Source organism: Ostrinia nubilalis, chromosome 22 (assembly GCF_963855985.1).
Source record: "Ostrinia nubilalis chromosome 22, ilOstNubi1.1, whole genome shotgun sequence".
Lineage (NCBI taxonomy): Eukaryota > Metazoa > Arthropoda > Insecta > Lepidoptera > Crambidae > Ostrinia > Ostrinia nubilalis.
This window is the reverse complement of record NC_087109.1, coordinates 6,287,288-6,305,282: the sequence shown is the minus strand read 5'-3', so window position 1 is coordinate 6,305,282 and position 17,995 is coordinate 6,287,288. Positions and strand designations below refer to the sequence as shown.

General features: G+C 36.1%; 1 protein-coding gene across 1 annotated transcript in view; it reads left to right on the top strand.

Annotated features, from left to right (window-relative positions):
* The window catches only part of LOC135082850 (putative transcription factor SOX-15), a 135,422-nt gene that overhangs the window by 68,705 nt on the left and 48,722 nt on the right, over nt 1–17,995 (top strand). The gene's annotated exons all lie outside the window — the stretch shown is intronic.

The following is a 17,995-nucleotide window of genomic DNA, read 5'->3' as shown; positions in this document are numbered from 1 at the left end:
AATTAAAACAGTAAACTGTAGTAAAAAAAAGTCTAGAGATTAAAAGCCTTACTCAATTTAATTACAGTGCCAACCCTACACCATTTAGATCACAAACGTGTATGCTCCCAAAATGCCTCACCATAAGGTTGATATTCGCATCCATGGTGTTGAGGTGTGAAACCGTTGCAAGGGTGTGCCTGACGATGATGATTCTATTCTTCGCTCTGACAGTGACAGCTGTCAACGCTGTCAACTCGCGTCCGATATTTGGTGCGCACGCGTCGCTTTATTGAAGATTGAATGGGGCTTTTTAATTGAACGTTTTGGGTCAATGACTTATTGGATCATTATGAGAATGATCCGAGAAATAATTAAGGTTTAATAAACAAAACGCAGTTAAAATACACTTCACAAACATGACTATGAGGTCTCACAGCGCGCGTGGACGTACAGGGTGACACACGAACCAATCACAGAGCTCTATTCAACGCTGTGCGTTAATTGTTAAGTTTTGCTTTAGATGTACATACGTGTAGAGTAGGTATTAAGTTTTTTTAAGATGTATTAAAATGTATTTTTTTTTGTTTACAGGTAAGCCACTTTTGAGAATTCGTCATTTGGTATGTAGATGTATTGTGTATTTGAAGTATTATTGAATGATAAACAAAAAGTCAGACGATAAACTCTGCAAAATGCGTTTTTCTAACGGTGGTTATTGATGGCTTAAATTTTAGTATTATTTTAAACCTTACATTTTGTTAATATTTAACCATTGGTAACAAAGACATTTGGTTATTTTAACTACGGATCAAAAGGGCCTAAATAGGGTTTTTATATGACGTTGACGTGTTGTTAAATATTATAAATAATTTATTTTTTATAAAAACAACACGTCAACGGCATATAAAAAGCCCTTTAGTTGATTAACCGATTGACTCCCAGACGGCATTAATTAATGTCATAACAATTGATTATCTATTTATTGTGTCTAGATTCGCGGAGCTTGAAGGATTATATCTTGAGAATGTTGTTCATACATGATACCACAGAGCATGCTCTGTGCATGATACGGACTGCGTTCACTTTGATCTGACCACTGACAGCAGAATGCGTCCAGACTCCAGAGCAAATCCTTAAAGAAGCTTTTCCTCATTTAAATATAAATCAAATTAATAGATTGGTATCTCTACAATTAACTTCGTTGCGTGATGAGGTTGGAAGGTAGGTAGGAAGTCAGAACAAGGCTAAAAGCCTAGTCATTAGTTTAGAAAAAACAAATTGTCGTGTCTATTCTTAATTACTAGTTTATGAATAACAAACATAATTTGTTACATTATTATTTGGCTTTTACAATTGAATCGGTCGTTCATTAATTATTGCTATTAAATGATTTATTAACTTAATACGATTTAATGCCACTTAATGGAAAATCACTGATAGAAACTGTTACTGAATGTTACAGATCACTTAATCTTGGACTTTAGAGGGTTAAAAATAACGTTTCCAACTGTATGAGCTGGTATTTCTATCGAATAGTGTACAATCCATGTGAAACGGACTTGTGGAAGCTAGTATTTATATCTTATATCTTGCCCAGAGCCCCATCTCTACAATGTTAATACACTGGACCGCAAAGAAAAAGAGTCGGTTAGAAAATCTTCTATAACTTCAAAAGTATGACCTAGCCAATGATATAGAGACTGAAATAAATAAAAATTCTTAGATTTTCCAGTATGCTTCTAAATATATATAACTCAATCAAGGATGCAAGCGGCGCAGGACCGGTCTTTGTGGAAATCCTTGGGGGAGGCCTTTGTCCAGCAGTGGACGTCTTTCGGCTGAAACGAACGAACGAACGATATATAACTCAAAGGTGACTGACTGACTGACATAGTGATCTATCAACGCACAGCCCAATGCCCAAACCACTGGACAGATCGGGCTGAAAGGCAGGTAGATGTTATGACGTAAGCATCCGCTAAGAAAGGATTTTACGAATCCACCTCTAAGGGGGTATAGCGGCCGCTAGTTGTTTCATAAAGCTGAATAAAAACTCATAAAACTCATTTATTTTTGCAGATAGGCTAAAAAAGCACTTTTACGCCTCCCAGTATTAACTCTACCACTGCTTCGGGACAATAAATGGGCCAGTGCTGAGAAGAAGCAGCGCAAGAAACTAGGCTAGGTTAGGTAGGGGAGACCGAGGAGAATTGTGACAGAGGAGAGTTGAAACATTGACGATTTTTTGGAACTTATTAACTATCAGCGAGCTCGCAACAGCACGTATTTGTTAGCTCGAGACTTGAACTAAAAAGCGCGCACTGTTACGAGCTCGTCTACTGCTGGACAAAGGCATCCCCCAAGGATTTTCACGAAGACCGATCCTGCGCCGCTCGCATCGCCGTTACGAGCTAGCTAATACATAGTTAATAAGTTCCAAAAAATCGTCAATGTCTCAACTCTCCTCTGTTACAACTCTCCACGGTCTCCCCTATAAAGATATTGAAGATTTTCTAACCGACCCTTTTTCTTTGCGGTCCATTGCTATAATTGGGGTAGTAAAGATTCGGCTTTTCAGTAACTATGCCTCATCTTATTTCCTCGTTAATTTCATCAAGATATTCATAAAAGCCATGAAACTACGCGCCTATTCATGACGCAAGACGTGCGCGTGCGCTGTCGTGACGGATGACGCGTGTCGCTTTGTACGGCCGCCCTTATTTGCAATTTAATGCTTTGTCTGTCTGTTTCCACACTTCAATGAAATTTAATATAGAGGTAGTTTGTGATTTTGAACAAAATAGAGTTGATCCCGGTTTTAGTAATACAATAATATTGATAAAATCCTAAACATCTTATTTATTTAACAGTTAAACTCTGGGCCAATCTTATGATATAAAAGGTTTTAAGATTATACATGTGCCTGAACTAGGACATTTTCCCGTATGTTTTCGATGGGAAACACGCGTGCGATGAAGTGTTTTTGTGATGCATGCAAACACTAGTATACCTTTGAGTTGTTTTCCAGTTAAGAATAACCTAAGGCTGCACCATCTTTTTAACGTTAACAAACGTCAAAAATCTGTCGTACTCCATACAAAAAGACATCGGTTATTGTTATAGCTACGATTAAAGCAACCTCAGCCTTAGGATTTTAAAAGTGATTGTAACAGTAAGAAAAAAAAAAACATTTTTGTGCCGTAAATCTATACAAGTATTTATAACGATCCTTTTAGAAAACGCACAATAAAGTTTACTCGCTAATTTTCCAGCAAGATATTCATAATTTTCAGTTGCGTGATGCGTCACTGAATCTATTTTCTTCCTTTTAGAATTTGTTAAAGCTTTCAGTGCATTTGTTTAAGCTTTATTTTAAAATGAAACAGGCACTTAAATTCAATTTATTTTTATAAAACTAAAGTTAATAAACTAGTAAACATTAAGCAGTAGCTCAGCATTATTCGCCTCTCTACGTGCGCGTGCGCATCCCGCATACAAATGCAGCGCGCCTTTGTAGTTCAAACGTCGGTGATTTAAATAATATATTAGGAACAATTAACTATTACAAATAAGTATTGATAGAGGAAAATTAATAATAATACCTATGTGCTATTTCATAGGTGACTCGATAGGTGTTAAACTTTTTCTTTTTTTCGGTAAAAATTTTCTTTTACAGCTTTTCTTTTACTTTTACTGTTTTATGCTCGGTTTCTAAAGATGTTTTGAGCTTGAGCTCATTTTCTGCTTAACTAAGACTTAGTACGAACCTGAAATTTGACCGTAACTATAACGATAACGGGTGCTTTTTGTATGGAGTTTGACAGATTTTTGACGTTTGACAAAGTAAAAGTAAGATGGTGCAACTAAGCCTTAGTGTGATAGATCATGAATCACAAAAGCTAGATTTAAACTTAGTTTAAATAGCAGCCAAGTTAATTCTACTCAGACACATTAAATCGTGTAATTCGAACATATCGAAATAAAAACATCGATTTTAAAACCTGATGCATAATCAGCCATTTAACACACATTAAATATAGCATCGAGATATCAGACCTTGCTACTCGATCCGAGACCGTGGAGTATCGATTAATCGGTTTGATCCGTTTATCGATCGAGCTGGCAAATTATGGCTATAACTTAACACGTATTTTGATACACTAACGATTGACTAGTGTATAATGTGAGTGGAAAATTACAAGTAGGTACATTAAAACTGAGTTGCACCACCTAACTTCGATAATAACGATAACCGGTGTATTTTGTCTGGAGTTTGACAGATTTTGAAGTTTGTCAAAGTTAAAGTAAGATGGTGCAACTCACCCTAAAGAAATCACAGTTAGAAACAGAAGAACGTCTATTGACAAACTTGCTGGCTTAAACATAGTTATTTATTTTGTTTTGCTGGGCTGGCCAACCAATCGATTTGGCCATTAATATTTACTATCTTACTATTTCTCCAATCTAAAAAGCGAGCAGCCTGTCCAATTTTCTTCAAGTTTTCGGCAGTAATACTGCATTGGAGAATTTATCCACCATGTTGCTGAAAAAGATTCAACTTTTCGATAGCTTCGCTGATGGAAAAGGAACGAAACGATTTCCAAATTTTAAAAATCATTTGTCTTTGGGTTACGGTTCATAGATACAGCCTCCCCTATAGCTAGTAGACAGATGGACAACGATGGCTTAGGCCTTTCGGAATTTAGATTTCTATATTTTATATCAAATACATCCTTGACTAAAAGATGAGCAAGCTCAAGCTAGCAGCAGCTTAAGCAGCTTAATTCAGGCCTTAGTCATCATTTTGGTACGGAACCCAAAATATTCAATAATCCAAATACTGAAAGAAACACAGCATTTCCTGCCTTCTCACGCGTATTTAAATATTGCAGTTAATGTTTATAAAGCAAAGTTAAAACACGGACGAAACCGAGCCGTGTTTAGACTGATCTCAATCAATGGCGGTCACCCGACTCTGTTATATTCTGTTATATGAATGTACAGTGTACACTCTGTTATATGAATAAGTCTGAATGAAACGACCACGGTCACGAATTGATTGAGTTTCATTCAGTTTGGGTAATAGGAGCGGTGCCATTAAGCGATTGTGGTGATTGATGAATAAACTACAAGTATTTGTAGTTGGCTGAATGCGAATTTTCGGTAGGTTTGGTTTGGCAAACGACGTCAGAGTTAAAACGGGAATTGGTAATAAAGTCTGCAACGGGGCAGTATTCATTTTAAATAGCATATTTATTTTAAGATGTTAAGTAAACTAAGTATAATAATTAAAACAATGAAATCTTTTCTTTGTAATCATAGATTCCGATGACTAGAAAAAAGCCGCATAAATGTTGGGCTTGATTTAAGTATCACTTAAACCTGAACTTTAAGCATGATGTAGTACCTGGATGCTGAGGAAATCCCTGGAGAAAGCTTTTGTCCTTCAGTGGATGTCATTTGGCTGTATGAAGAGAAAATAGCTGATTTCTCTCCATCGCTAATCGACGTGGATGACTAAATATAATGTACCAGTGAACTTAGAGCTGTTTACTAAAACGGTGAATTCTAAGGTCTATTCAAACCCCAGCATAGAGTCCAAACTCTTGTTGGTCTTGGTTAGCATAGAGTCCAACACTTTTGGTTAGTATAGAGTTGGACTTTCTTGGTTAGCATAGAGTCTATTACTAGCTCTAGGTCATACCAAATTAAACTGCACAATATAGGTACTTACTATAATTATTCCCGTCGATCAAATGCCGACGTAAGGTCAAATATCTGAGTTATCGCAAGAATCGTCGCAAACGTGACCCGAGACCGTAAAAAGGGCTCAAAAAAGGCTTAAAAAACTGCGCCTGCGCTCGCAAATGACCGCTGGTCTGTGTTAAATTAACGTGCAATATTTTGCTCAAAAACGGCGGCAGGCGTCGGGTTGCTCAATGTTTATTGCTGTGGTATACGGGCGGGGAGAATCGCGAGCGAGTTCGCGAACTTGTTGGCGGACAAATACTTAAAATACAAAAACTACACACATTAAAAATGCATTTCAACAAACAGGTATACACAGTACTTCCTTAACTACATAATTTAAAACTGCGTATATCAAGCGTACATTTTGTGAACACCTTTATACTAAAATGAAATATGTGTCTGAAATGTGTCTTTTTGAGTCCATTTTACTGAAAAAAGATTAAACTGAAAACTGTATCAGTATCCTGAAATGCGTTGTCTATTTGTTGATTGCTAACTTCTATTGACGCAGACTATAAGAGTCCTTCATAGAGGTTAGGCTAGTTTTCTTGTCTAAAGGCCGGAGAAAATAATGTTTTCTAAAATTAATTGAAGTTAATATTATAAAAGTGTGAAACAATCAATATTTATTTAATATTCTTATAATAAATCACTGAGATGTTTCAAAACACTCATTGTTCTATCCGGAAACGTAGATTCAAACATTCGCGATAACAATGTACTTGTGTTCGAATTTTATGAGGCTTCAAATAATTTTAATTAATAGTGATTCTTTCAATCAGACTTACTTTTCTAAAATTTTTTCAGATGTCCTAGTATCATTCTGTTATCAAAAGATAGTAGAGGAGTATTGTTTTAATAGCCAAATAAGAAAATAAAATATGAGCATCAATAAGATTTTAAATTCCAATAGACTGTAACGAACAACGCGAACGGTCCTATTACTGAAAAAAGAACATTGTGTTTTAGTTACCGTTAATCGCATTAACCTCGCAAAGTAAAGATGCCGTAGAAGGAATTAAGTTGACAATATAAAGATTTATGTTGGACTTTGATGACTGCATGTTCGCCGAACTCCAAACCCGTGTGTCTCAACCAATACCTATAGCAATACGGTGAACGCTCACCTTTCGTTCGCTCGCGATTAGGTACGCCAAGAACGCTTTCCGAAGAAATTACTTTAAGCACGTACCCCATTCCACACACATTCGTCTTTATTCCCATGAGCTTAAGGAGAAAGGTGTCAAATACTTCAGCTGAACACTGTACTTCATAAAGCTGGAATGTGATACTTGTGTATCGATTCAGCATTTCCGCACATATTAGTTGAGTAGCATGCGTCTGGGTTTTCTTTCATATTTATAAGAATTGACAGTAGAGTTTACACTTGTTTATTGATAGCATTTTTTTTCATGAATTTCTCTATCACTTTCTTACAGATCAAAATAATACATTTTTATGAGCGATTTGACACCATCAACTTGACTAACTTTTATAGTAACAGAAGCAACTAAAAATCTGAATGTATCAACTTCTTCTTCGTCGCTACACTCTTGGCAGAATAGTTATATCTTGGGTACAGTTGGTCGAAACTAAGGCTAGGTTGCACCATCTTATTTTAGCTTTAACAAACGTCAAGTCTGTCAAACTCCATACAAACAACAACGGTTATGGTTATAGTCACGATTAAAATAAGTTGGTGCAACTCAGCCTAAAACTTAAAAAAAAAGATTATTTTTTAATCAAACTTACAGATTTTTAGATGTTTTGAAATTATAAAATTAATCAAAAGACAGTGGTGTGTCCATTTAGAAAAGTACGTAGAGGTGTCTTAGAATTAATATAATGTGCCGAATACTCACCTTAGACATAACCTAATATTCCATTCCAAATAGGAGCCAATCTTCATTTCATATCAACATGACTCAAACTCGAAACAGTCCCGCTACAAACTGCAGTGCTACAAAGTACGATGCTACAGGCAAAGCGTCCACAATTGCTGCGTTAGCACCGTTGTACGACTATAAATCACACAACCACTCGCGCAACAGTGTTGCCATCGTAAACCCAGAGTTACCCCATAAAATCATTCAGGAGATAATTCGATCGGTTCCACGAAGGTTTTGGGGGGTAGATTAGCGGGGAGACCGTAAAGATTACCATATACCATGTCAGGATATGATGGATTCGCCTTAAAAGCTTGGGACGTGTTTAAGAGTTTCGGCTGTAAAAACTTGGAGCGTGAGATGGGTTGCTTTGCAATTTTGTTAAGTACGAAATAAACTACACTCGGTTTTATTGCAGTTTGGCTTCTGCAATGCCAGTTTAGAGCTAAAAGCTGTGTAGCAAATCTATACATAAAAAAGCGAAACGTCACTGACTCACTCACTCATCACGAAATCTCAGAAATTACAAGTGCTAGGAGTCTTAAATTTTGCATGGGGGTTCCTTTTAGAACGTAGGTGCTCACTAAGGCTGAGTTGCACCACCTAACTTTGACCGTAATTATAACGATAACGGGTGTTTTTTGTATGGATTTTGACAGACTTTTGACGTTTGTCAGAGTTAAAATAAGATGGTGCAACCCAGACTAAGACGGCATTTTGCAAAAATCAACCCCTAAGGAGGTAAAACGGGGTTCACGCGTACGAAGTCGCCTCCGCTAGTATAGTATGTGTATAAATGCCTGTATTTGATCTATAGAAAGAAAATCAGAAAAAAAACATCAGCTATTTGATGTGTGCTTGTGTATTTTCTAAAAGACTCCACTAAAGCATTTTGCTTTCAAAATGGGACAATTTCCACCTCTCATTCCGACTTTCGTATAGCTAGGATTATTTATTGTATAGAAGCACATACAGCTTGACTAGGTAATAAAGAGTTGACCCCACAAGTGGGATGGTAAACCTTGAGTGCAAAAGCTTACGCCCGTATTCACAAACGATGCTTGCTTAAGTGAAGCAGCAAATCGAACGCACAGCGTTATATAGGGCTCTGTGATTGGTTCATGTGTCACCCTGTGCGTCCACGCGCACTGTGAGACCTCATAGTAATGTTTGTGAATACGGGCGTTTATCTCTACCTACAGCTTAAATCTTTACACGATAATTTCATAAAACAAAGATGGCCTCCAAAAGTGCGATGAACGCAAATGAAACCACTCATATTCTTGAGTTTACCTGAAGTATAATTTATTCTGGGATCAAAGTGACATCCTAAAACAAGTTTCAATGACACGAGGCAAGTCTGAAAAATACCTACCCAATGTCTAAAGCCTGTTTCAGTAGGTAAAAAAACAACATAATCAATTTTAATTTGATACAACTACAGCCTAGTGCCAAATAAGGCTTACTAAGGTATTAAATTAACAGATACATGCGACTCTACACCCCCTTATCCCTAACTTACTTTCCAAAAGATATTGTAACTATTTATGTAAAACAGATAAAATTATGATTTTAAGACACCCCGCCATATGACTTTCAGTCGGCTGATAGTTGGCTCGGGCTGTTAGTCAGTATTAACATTAAAGTGCGCACATTACACCGATTTGGTATCGGCCGATTCTTCATACAAAATTGGAAGCCGACTTAACTATCGGCCGACTAAAAATCCTATAGTCGGCGAGGTGTCTTGTAAAAAGTATGTAACCTATTTGTCCTCCTAACTGACAGAACTAACTACCTAACTGACTGAAATATGTACCTGTGTGTACTTTTATAACACTTTAGTCTTCCTGAACGCTGATTATAAAGCTAAAATACAGCATTCTGGAAACCCAAGCATTATTTCATGCCTTTCAGCCGTCGTTAAGTGATGATTTACATCTGGCCCGCGTCAATATTTTCAAATGTAGTAACAATATTATGAGCATATGTTTTTAAAGGTGACGTCACCGAAGGACTTGCGATGATTAAAACAAATGCCAATTATAATTATGGAAGCCTGTGTTATGTCACGGCAAAGATTTATGAGTGGTCATAATTGTAAATGCAGGTAAAGATAGGTTTTCTTAATAATATGGGTGATGTGATGACCTAGTGGAAATCTCCAGGCAGTTGTGAGGCCGTGTGCGATAATTTTTGGTCAAAGTGCCTCTATAGTATCGGATAGTTGACATCTGTATCAAATTATGTATACTTTTTTAAGCGGTGAAAATCGGTTCACAGTAAAATTTTGTAAAAGGGTCTGGATTTTAACAATAATAAAAGTAACTAGAAATATACAAGGTGGCACTGTTCGGTGCACTTTTTCTTTTTCCTTGATGTTTTATGTGCTACTGAAATGTTTTTCTAAATCTTCTAAAGTCTGTATGATGTCCTTCTTCTTCTTCTTTATCTTAGCCATTTCCCATTATTCGGGATCTATAAATCTTTATGATCCATTTTAATAAATAGAATAGAATAGAATAGAATAGAAAACTTTTTATTTGCAAGAAAGGTATACAAGCAGGTAAGACATAGATTAAAACAGAGAGAAATAAACAAGTGGACAATTAACTGCTTGTGCCCCTCTGACAAAAAGGCACCCGCTCAGCGTACATAAATGTTTCTTTCTTTCTTCATATTTGTCACAAAATCTTATGCCTAATGTCTTTTATTAGACCTTGTACCAAACATTTGACTCCGTTTACTTGAAACATACTTCAAAATTTTCTGCTTGGAACATCATTATCAATCAATGCTCGAGACAGTCATAGTACATTCGACAGTACATCAAGCTAAACTGATGTATCTTAATCAGTTGTAATACGGTCGATTTTACTACGAAATTGTTTAATATCTTATGAGCTGTAGTCCGTACATAAAGTTTGTATGTTTATGTCTTACGGTGCTTGTCAAACGGTTCGGTGTCAGGGAATTTAATTTCAAATTAACAAAGCCAAGTTCCAAGTTGAGGGCTTGGCGGGAATATGACATCATCATTCATTTGTTTTTATGATCTGTCAAAAAGCTGATAGTCATTTTCAAAGTCCGCTGAATAAATTATGTTTTCTTCGTGTAGCCATTTTATGGACGATGGCGTAACATGCCCTTCAAAATAATAAGTAGTCATCAGCAAGTTGAAAATCGCTACCGTGGAGGTAAATGTTTGCTAATTATAATCCTAGACTGCTACTCACTTAACACCAGGTGCGATTATGGTCAAATACCTGCCTTGTACTCTCTGTACTTTAAGAAATTATCTACCTAACCTCGAAATGTCCTAAGAGCTAATAAATTCCTCTACTAGGAACTCTATCTTTACAGAAAACCTCATAACAAGATTTGTGTAATAATCTAATTAGATAATACAACTCTCGCCATAATTTCATGTGTTTCTTAGGAGCCCATTTACAGAATTAAGCTTAAAATGAGGCTTTTCATAAGTGAAATTTAAATATCTATGACTCAGAACAGTCACAATTTCAAGCATTGTTCTGAAATACCAAGTGTGTCTTTACCTTTACCACAAACGTCAGTCAACGTCACTGTCGCATCAAGGCATTGACTCGTCAACGAAAGCAGCCCACACAATGACCAAGGACACGATGGAGATAAGAACAATTGGTAAACAGAGCCACGTGGTCTGTAATTGCGATGGTGCACAGTAGTTTGATTTTAAAAATAGGTGGACATACGATCGAAAATCATAATTTCATCGAAAAAAAAATTGTTTTGGATAGCATTTTGAATGCTGATCAACATTTGTTATTATGCATTTTTCGTAAAAACGAGCCTTTCATGCTTAAAAAAAATATGACAAAAAAATTTGTATGGAGAAAAATCGTTTTTATTTTTTTTCTGGCCACTGTTGCAAACTGTAGCGGTCAAACCTTATGTAGTCGTAAGTACCTATGGTGCCTAATATTAATACATAAAAATTTTATGCGGGCACGCGCGGCGAAGCGAGTAATGGACATGCAAAATTTTAAATATTTTTATTTATGGATTTATTGATTTGAATGCACTTAAAGTAATTATTAATAGGAAAATAGACTTAGTCTAACTAGGTACAGCCCCCTATTACCTCATTTCACACTAAAACCTTTCAAACTAGAACCTAAGTTTTTAGGTACTAGGTAGCCTAAGTCGATTATTGACATTATAATATTCACTACTGGTCTACTGGTTATGGTGTAAGGTGGATTAGGTAGATATGTACCCTTTTACCTAGGTATTATACCTACTTCTTGGCACGTATAATACCGACAGACATGATTAAAAAAAGTCTTCAAGCAAGAACCCTTGACTTCAATGGTTATGAAATATATTTTTACTTTCTAAAGTAGCCCTGAATAGATCTTTATATCATTTTGACTGTCATAATCGATTACAGTAGGTAGTGGGTTCAGTAAGGGTTGAACGGCTATAGTAAACAATACATTTTTATCACTCTCTATTAAAGTTAGTCGAATAATTCTAGCATAAATGGGAATACCCGCAACCCTGTTCCACACATTATTCATCATCCATCATCATTTCCACAATGGCCGGTTGGTGGCGACCTGCATCCAGCGCCTTCCTGCTGTATGAGGTCGTCAGTCACCATGTGGGTGGACGTCTTACGCTGCGCTTTCCGGTACGTGGCCTCCACTCCAGAACCTTGCTGACCCATCGGCCGTTAGTTCTGCGTACTATGTGCCCTGCCCATTGCCACTTTAGCTTGCTAATCCGTTGGGCTATGTCAGCGACTTTAGTTCGTTTACGGATCTCCTCATTTCTGATTCGATCTCGTAAAGAAACACCGAGCATAGCCCTCTCCATAGCACGCTGTGCAATTTTGAGCTTATTTATAAGGCCTATATTGAGAGGCCACGTTTCCGAGCCGTATAGCCACACATTATTGCAGATCCATTATGTTCACCTCTACCTATAGTTTTATATGCCAGCTAACGTACACAAACTGCTGATACATGGTGCAGATAATGTGATAACATTTTGGTGTACTGGCTAACTGCCTATTGGATTCTTTCGGAAAAAGTATGTGAGTGACTTAGATTATTTTGAACACTCTGTTCAAGATAAGTGAATAGGTTAAAATATATTTTTTGATTGTTTTTCGAACGAAGATAATAATTGAAGACATGAATGGAAGAAGGTGATAAATGTCGGATTTCAGATTTTTCTCTGTTCGATGCTTGGATAAAGGTGTTATATTTCAAACCTTAATATGTTTGAGGCTACTTGATGAAGGTGTTATGTACGTTATCTTTTTTAATAGACGAAGGAAAAGGAACTTACAACTCTTTAAAGGAGCCAAAAAGAAGAATCACTTTTTGCGAAAGTATAAGTATATAACTTATCAGAAAACTGGAAATTACAGTTATATCAAAATTGAAACTATCCCGCTACCTACTGTAATCGATTATGGCAGTCAAAATGATTTAAGGATCTATTCAGGACTACTCTAGAAAGTAAAAAAAATCTTTCATGACCATTGAAGTCAAGGGTTTTTGCTTGAAGACTTTTTTTAATCATGTCTGTCGGTATTATACGTGCCAAGAAGTAGGTATATACCTAGGTAAAAGGGTACATATCTACCTAATCCACCTTACACCATAACCAGTAGACCAGTAGTGAATATTATAATGTCAATAATCGACTTAGGCTACCTAGTACCTAAAAACTTAGGTTCTAGTTTGAAAGGTTTTAGTGTGAAATGAGGTAATAGGGGGCTGTACTAAGTTAGACTAAGTCTATTTTCCTATTAATAATTACTTTAAGTGCATTAAAATCAATAATCCATAAATAAAAATATTTAAAATTTTGCATGTCCATTACTCGCTTCGCCGCGCGTGCCCGCAAAAATTTTTTATGTAGTAATATTAGGCACCATAGGTACTTACGACTACATAAGGTTTGACCGCTACAGTTTGCAACAGTGGCCAGAAAAAAAATAAAAACGTTTTTTCTCCATACAAATTTTTTTGTCATATTTTTTTTAAGCATGAAAGGCTCGTTTTTACGAAAAATGCATAATAACAAATGTTGATCAGCATTCAAAATGCTATCCAAAACAATTTTTGTTTCGATGAAATTATGACTTTCGATCGTATGTCCACCTATTTTTAAAATCAAACTACTGTGTGGTGGTGAACAATAGCGTTGTCGGATTCCTGCAGATAGTGTTGCCAGTAGTTCCACTTGTTTCGGTATGGTGCGCAGAAAAGCTTTCGAATTTCGAATTCTGTAAGCTGGCTGAAAGATTCGTTCGAAGTTTAAAATTCGTTTTCGATAAAAAAATGTTTTTTTTAGACCTTTTGGGTCGAAGTGCGGAGATGTGACCCTTTTTACGACGATTTAAAAAACATAGAATCATACTTTTTGTGGTTCAACGAATTTTGAAAAAAAAAAGATAATGATACACAAATTGTGATAAAAGACTCTTCTTAACGGTCAATACGAATAGTGGTTTTAGGAGTCCCTAATTTTATTGTCATATTGTAAAATCCCGGTAATGATCGTATGAAACGCGAAGCTGTGAACAGACAATAAAAATAAATAAGAACAAAAAACAGCCTCCAAATTGACCCATATAAAGCCGCCGCAAAAACTAATATTTCCAACCGTATCACGACAATCGGCTAACAACCCATTATTATATTATAAATAACATAACTTTAACGATGTTCCCACACCAATTTGGCTCCCACACCAACAATAAGGCAAAAAACTGTCTAAAACTGTTCCCTGAGATCAACCCTCGATCAGCTGGGCCACATTTGGGTTACCACTGACCTATATTCTGTTGTGACGTGGCCAACAACAATAGGGCATTGTTCTTTTATATTTGCGTTGGTATCGGGAGTCCCTCAAGGCAGTTCATTCACATCTAGCCTCTTTTAAATAGGTTCATTTGTTTTTCGTCATTGTTCTGATCAGCTGTTTTCATGAGATCCTATCTTCCATTGATAGGTGAAAGAGAAGGTGTAACAATGAACTTAGCATTGTCTTCAAGTGACGAGTATGAATTTGTATTGTTTCGACGTGACGTAACTGTCGTAGACGTTTTTAGTTGTTTGCCTTTGCAAGTAATTGAATTGTTTCATTTGAAAACTTGTTTCGAGTTTCTTTTCTGTTGCTTATGGGATTAGTAATGAGTTTAATTATATACTTTTAGCAAGATTGGTGGGAAGACCAAAGGGGTGGTCCATCTTTTGGATCGCTTTTAGTGTTTTTTCGTCAATTTTCCTTCGCCTTTAAAGTAAGTATTAAGCCTGCTTGATTACAGTCATCTCCAGTCATTAAAGATGAGTGCTTTGCCATCCAATTAAAAAAGAAGACGTTATATTTTACTCCTGACTTTTAACGGCACCAAAGTAATATTTGTTTTTCTAACAGTTGTGTACAAATTCGTCACAATTTATATATAGCGCTAGAAAAGTCTTATTTCAATTGAACATAGACTATAATTATTATTCTCTGAATTCTACTTTTGTAGAGCCACTAAACTTTTTTTCGTCACCACATACCTACTGCCAGCAATTTATTTGAACAAGTATACGAGTCAATTTACACGAATCAGCACAGGCGACTCGTTTTGAGCATTTATATTTGAGGTAGATACTAGGTACATGCTGAAATGAAATATCTTTCAATAGAACTTAGGACTACATTCCTCTAATCAAACCTTGCTTGTAGAATTCCAGCCACTGTACTCTCAACTTTTTTTCACGGTCGTCACCCCATACAGCTAGCAAGGAGGTCATACCTCATCCATCGTAGAACGGTAGTGGAAAAAGGTCGAGTAATGATAAATAGTCATAGTTAATCCGTTCTTATCGCCTCGTGCGTCCCGTGCGGTCTAAAAATGAAAGATGGTCTACTGCCATAGATAACACTTCTCGGTAATGGCCTGCCGGACAGCGGATTTGACGGTGTTGCCAGTACTAAATTATCGGAATGTGGACACGATTTGACGGTGTTGCCAGTAGTAAAATCGGAATGTTGGGTAACAAATGTGGGAGCTGATCGTCGTGGTAATGATAGTGTTGAATCCTCTGTGATAAGATTGAATTTTCGTTAAAATAGTATTTTTGATTTCGAAAAGAAATTTAAGAAAAATGCTCTTTCTCATATGAAAGTACTAATAAAGTAACTTTTGACTAATTTAAAAACCAGAATTCGCGAAAAATGACTAGATGCAAGCAGTGCAGGATCGGTCATTGTGGAAATTCTTGGTGTAGGCCTTTATCCAGCAGTGGATATCATTTGGCTGAAAGAGATAAATCACTAACTAGATGAAGAACATTTAATAAATGAATTTGAAACACTAATAAGTTTAACATTAGTGTTGTTCTAACATATTATATTATTCTATTATACGTGTACTTAGACAGAATTTCAACCTGAGCAAAGACTTCAAACTTGACAGAACGACATATTAATATTCCGCCTACTACTAATAAATGGCTGTACAATCATAATGACAAATCAATGACAGACATGACACAGGTATTTCTGGATTGGTTATTCAGTTTTTATGATAAAACTTCTTCCATAAATGAGTTATTCTGCAATATTCAACGATTACCTTTTATAGTTAATAGTATTACTGTAACATTACTATGCCTATTGTTTGTTAGTCGTTTCTTTTTTATTCTTCAAACATGTTTTTTCTAAGATGCTATTTGATATTTTATAATTAAGTGAAATATTAATAATGGTGAAGGAAGTTGACTTTTATCAGCGCTGATCATTAGTTAGTCAACATGTTGACGTCATATTATGGTTGAAATGATGATGATGATGATCACGGGACTATTCCCACCTTTCGTTCCCACCGCTGCAATTCCTTTGTAGCCAGGATCTACAGCTTGACCGCCAATAAATACCCAACCAGTGAAGGTCAAGTTAGACCCAGGGGAAAGTTAACTGTCATTGGATCCGCAACGAAATTACGATTACGTGAACCACTGGACCAGGTATCCGTTAAATATATTAGAATAAATATGCAGTAAATATGTAAGCAGATATTTCAAAAGATTATGATAGAAAATACTATAAAAACCTATAGATACTACTCTAAGGCTGAGTTGCACCAACTTATTTGAACTGTAACTATAACAATAACCGGTGCTTTTTGTATGGAGTTTGACAGATTTTTGACGTTTGTTATAGTTAAATTAAGATGGTGCAACTCAGCCTAAGATCTCGTTCTCATACATTCGTGTTCGATATGACAAATGCCGTAAATGCGGGGTTAGCGATGTACGATATCCCCTAATTGTGCCGGTATGTGCTTTCCCTAAACTAGTGTTGTGACAATATCGATAAAATTTCGAATCGATAAAATTACAAATTGATTTCTACATTACATTTATTTCAGTGGTTTTACTCGTTTTATGCCGACGATCGAAAGAAATAAAAATAGTTTACTTTCTTAAGTAGGTATATTATACTCTGTGGCACTTTACGTAGTTCAAAAAGTTATTATTTTGCTAGGTACTTAATTAGCTTTATGAGCAACATACAGTATGCCCTTACACCCTGTATGTGTAACAATACTACGGTTTATACCAATCTAAATCGTAACTCAATCATTATGCAAAACAAAACAATCGCCCTCATCAATTCCAGCAACCGATAATCATAATGTGCAAATTTATTCATGATAATGTTTTCTATCACCTATCAATCAGCATTCATACTTCAAGTTGACGGTGCTGTGATTAATGGACGTGGTCAGTTCCTTCCTATTCAAATTATCTGTATCTTTGAACTGGATTGGTAGTGGATTTTATCGATATTAGTCGATATTGAGAACGCCTCCATCTTACTTATTTAGTGTCGGGATGAAACATTTTTTGCAAAGTTACTCGTAAATTGAATTAACTACTGCCTTCTTTTTAAGTTATTTGTGAGTTAAATAGATACACATTGCGTCTATTTATGCGTCTATTTTGTGATTTCAACGATAAAACATAATTACGTATTACGTGCCAGGTTGATGTTTTCCTTCTAAAATATTATTAGCACTTTCTCTTTCTTTACTATCTCATCTAGTCCGGAACAAAAATTATGAGCATATCCTCCAGCGAGCAGGTTTTACCCAATCTTTTACTTTGTAAAAAACTGGGATATCGATATGTTCCCCTCCCTAGCGGGTTATTTGTCGAGCATCGGGTATCGACGGCCTCCCGCGCTCGGATCCATCAAGCGGTATCACTAGACATTTAATAAGATAAAGGGCTACCTTATTAACTACTTCGCTCGATCATTTGTTAGTAAGGTTCGCTGTTAAGGTATTTATGTTTGTAACACCGTTAGTGGACTCTCGA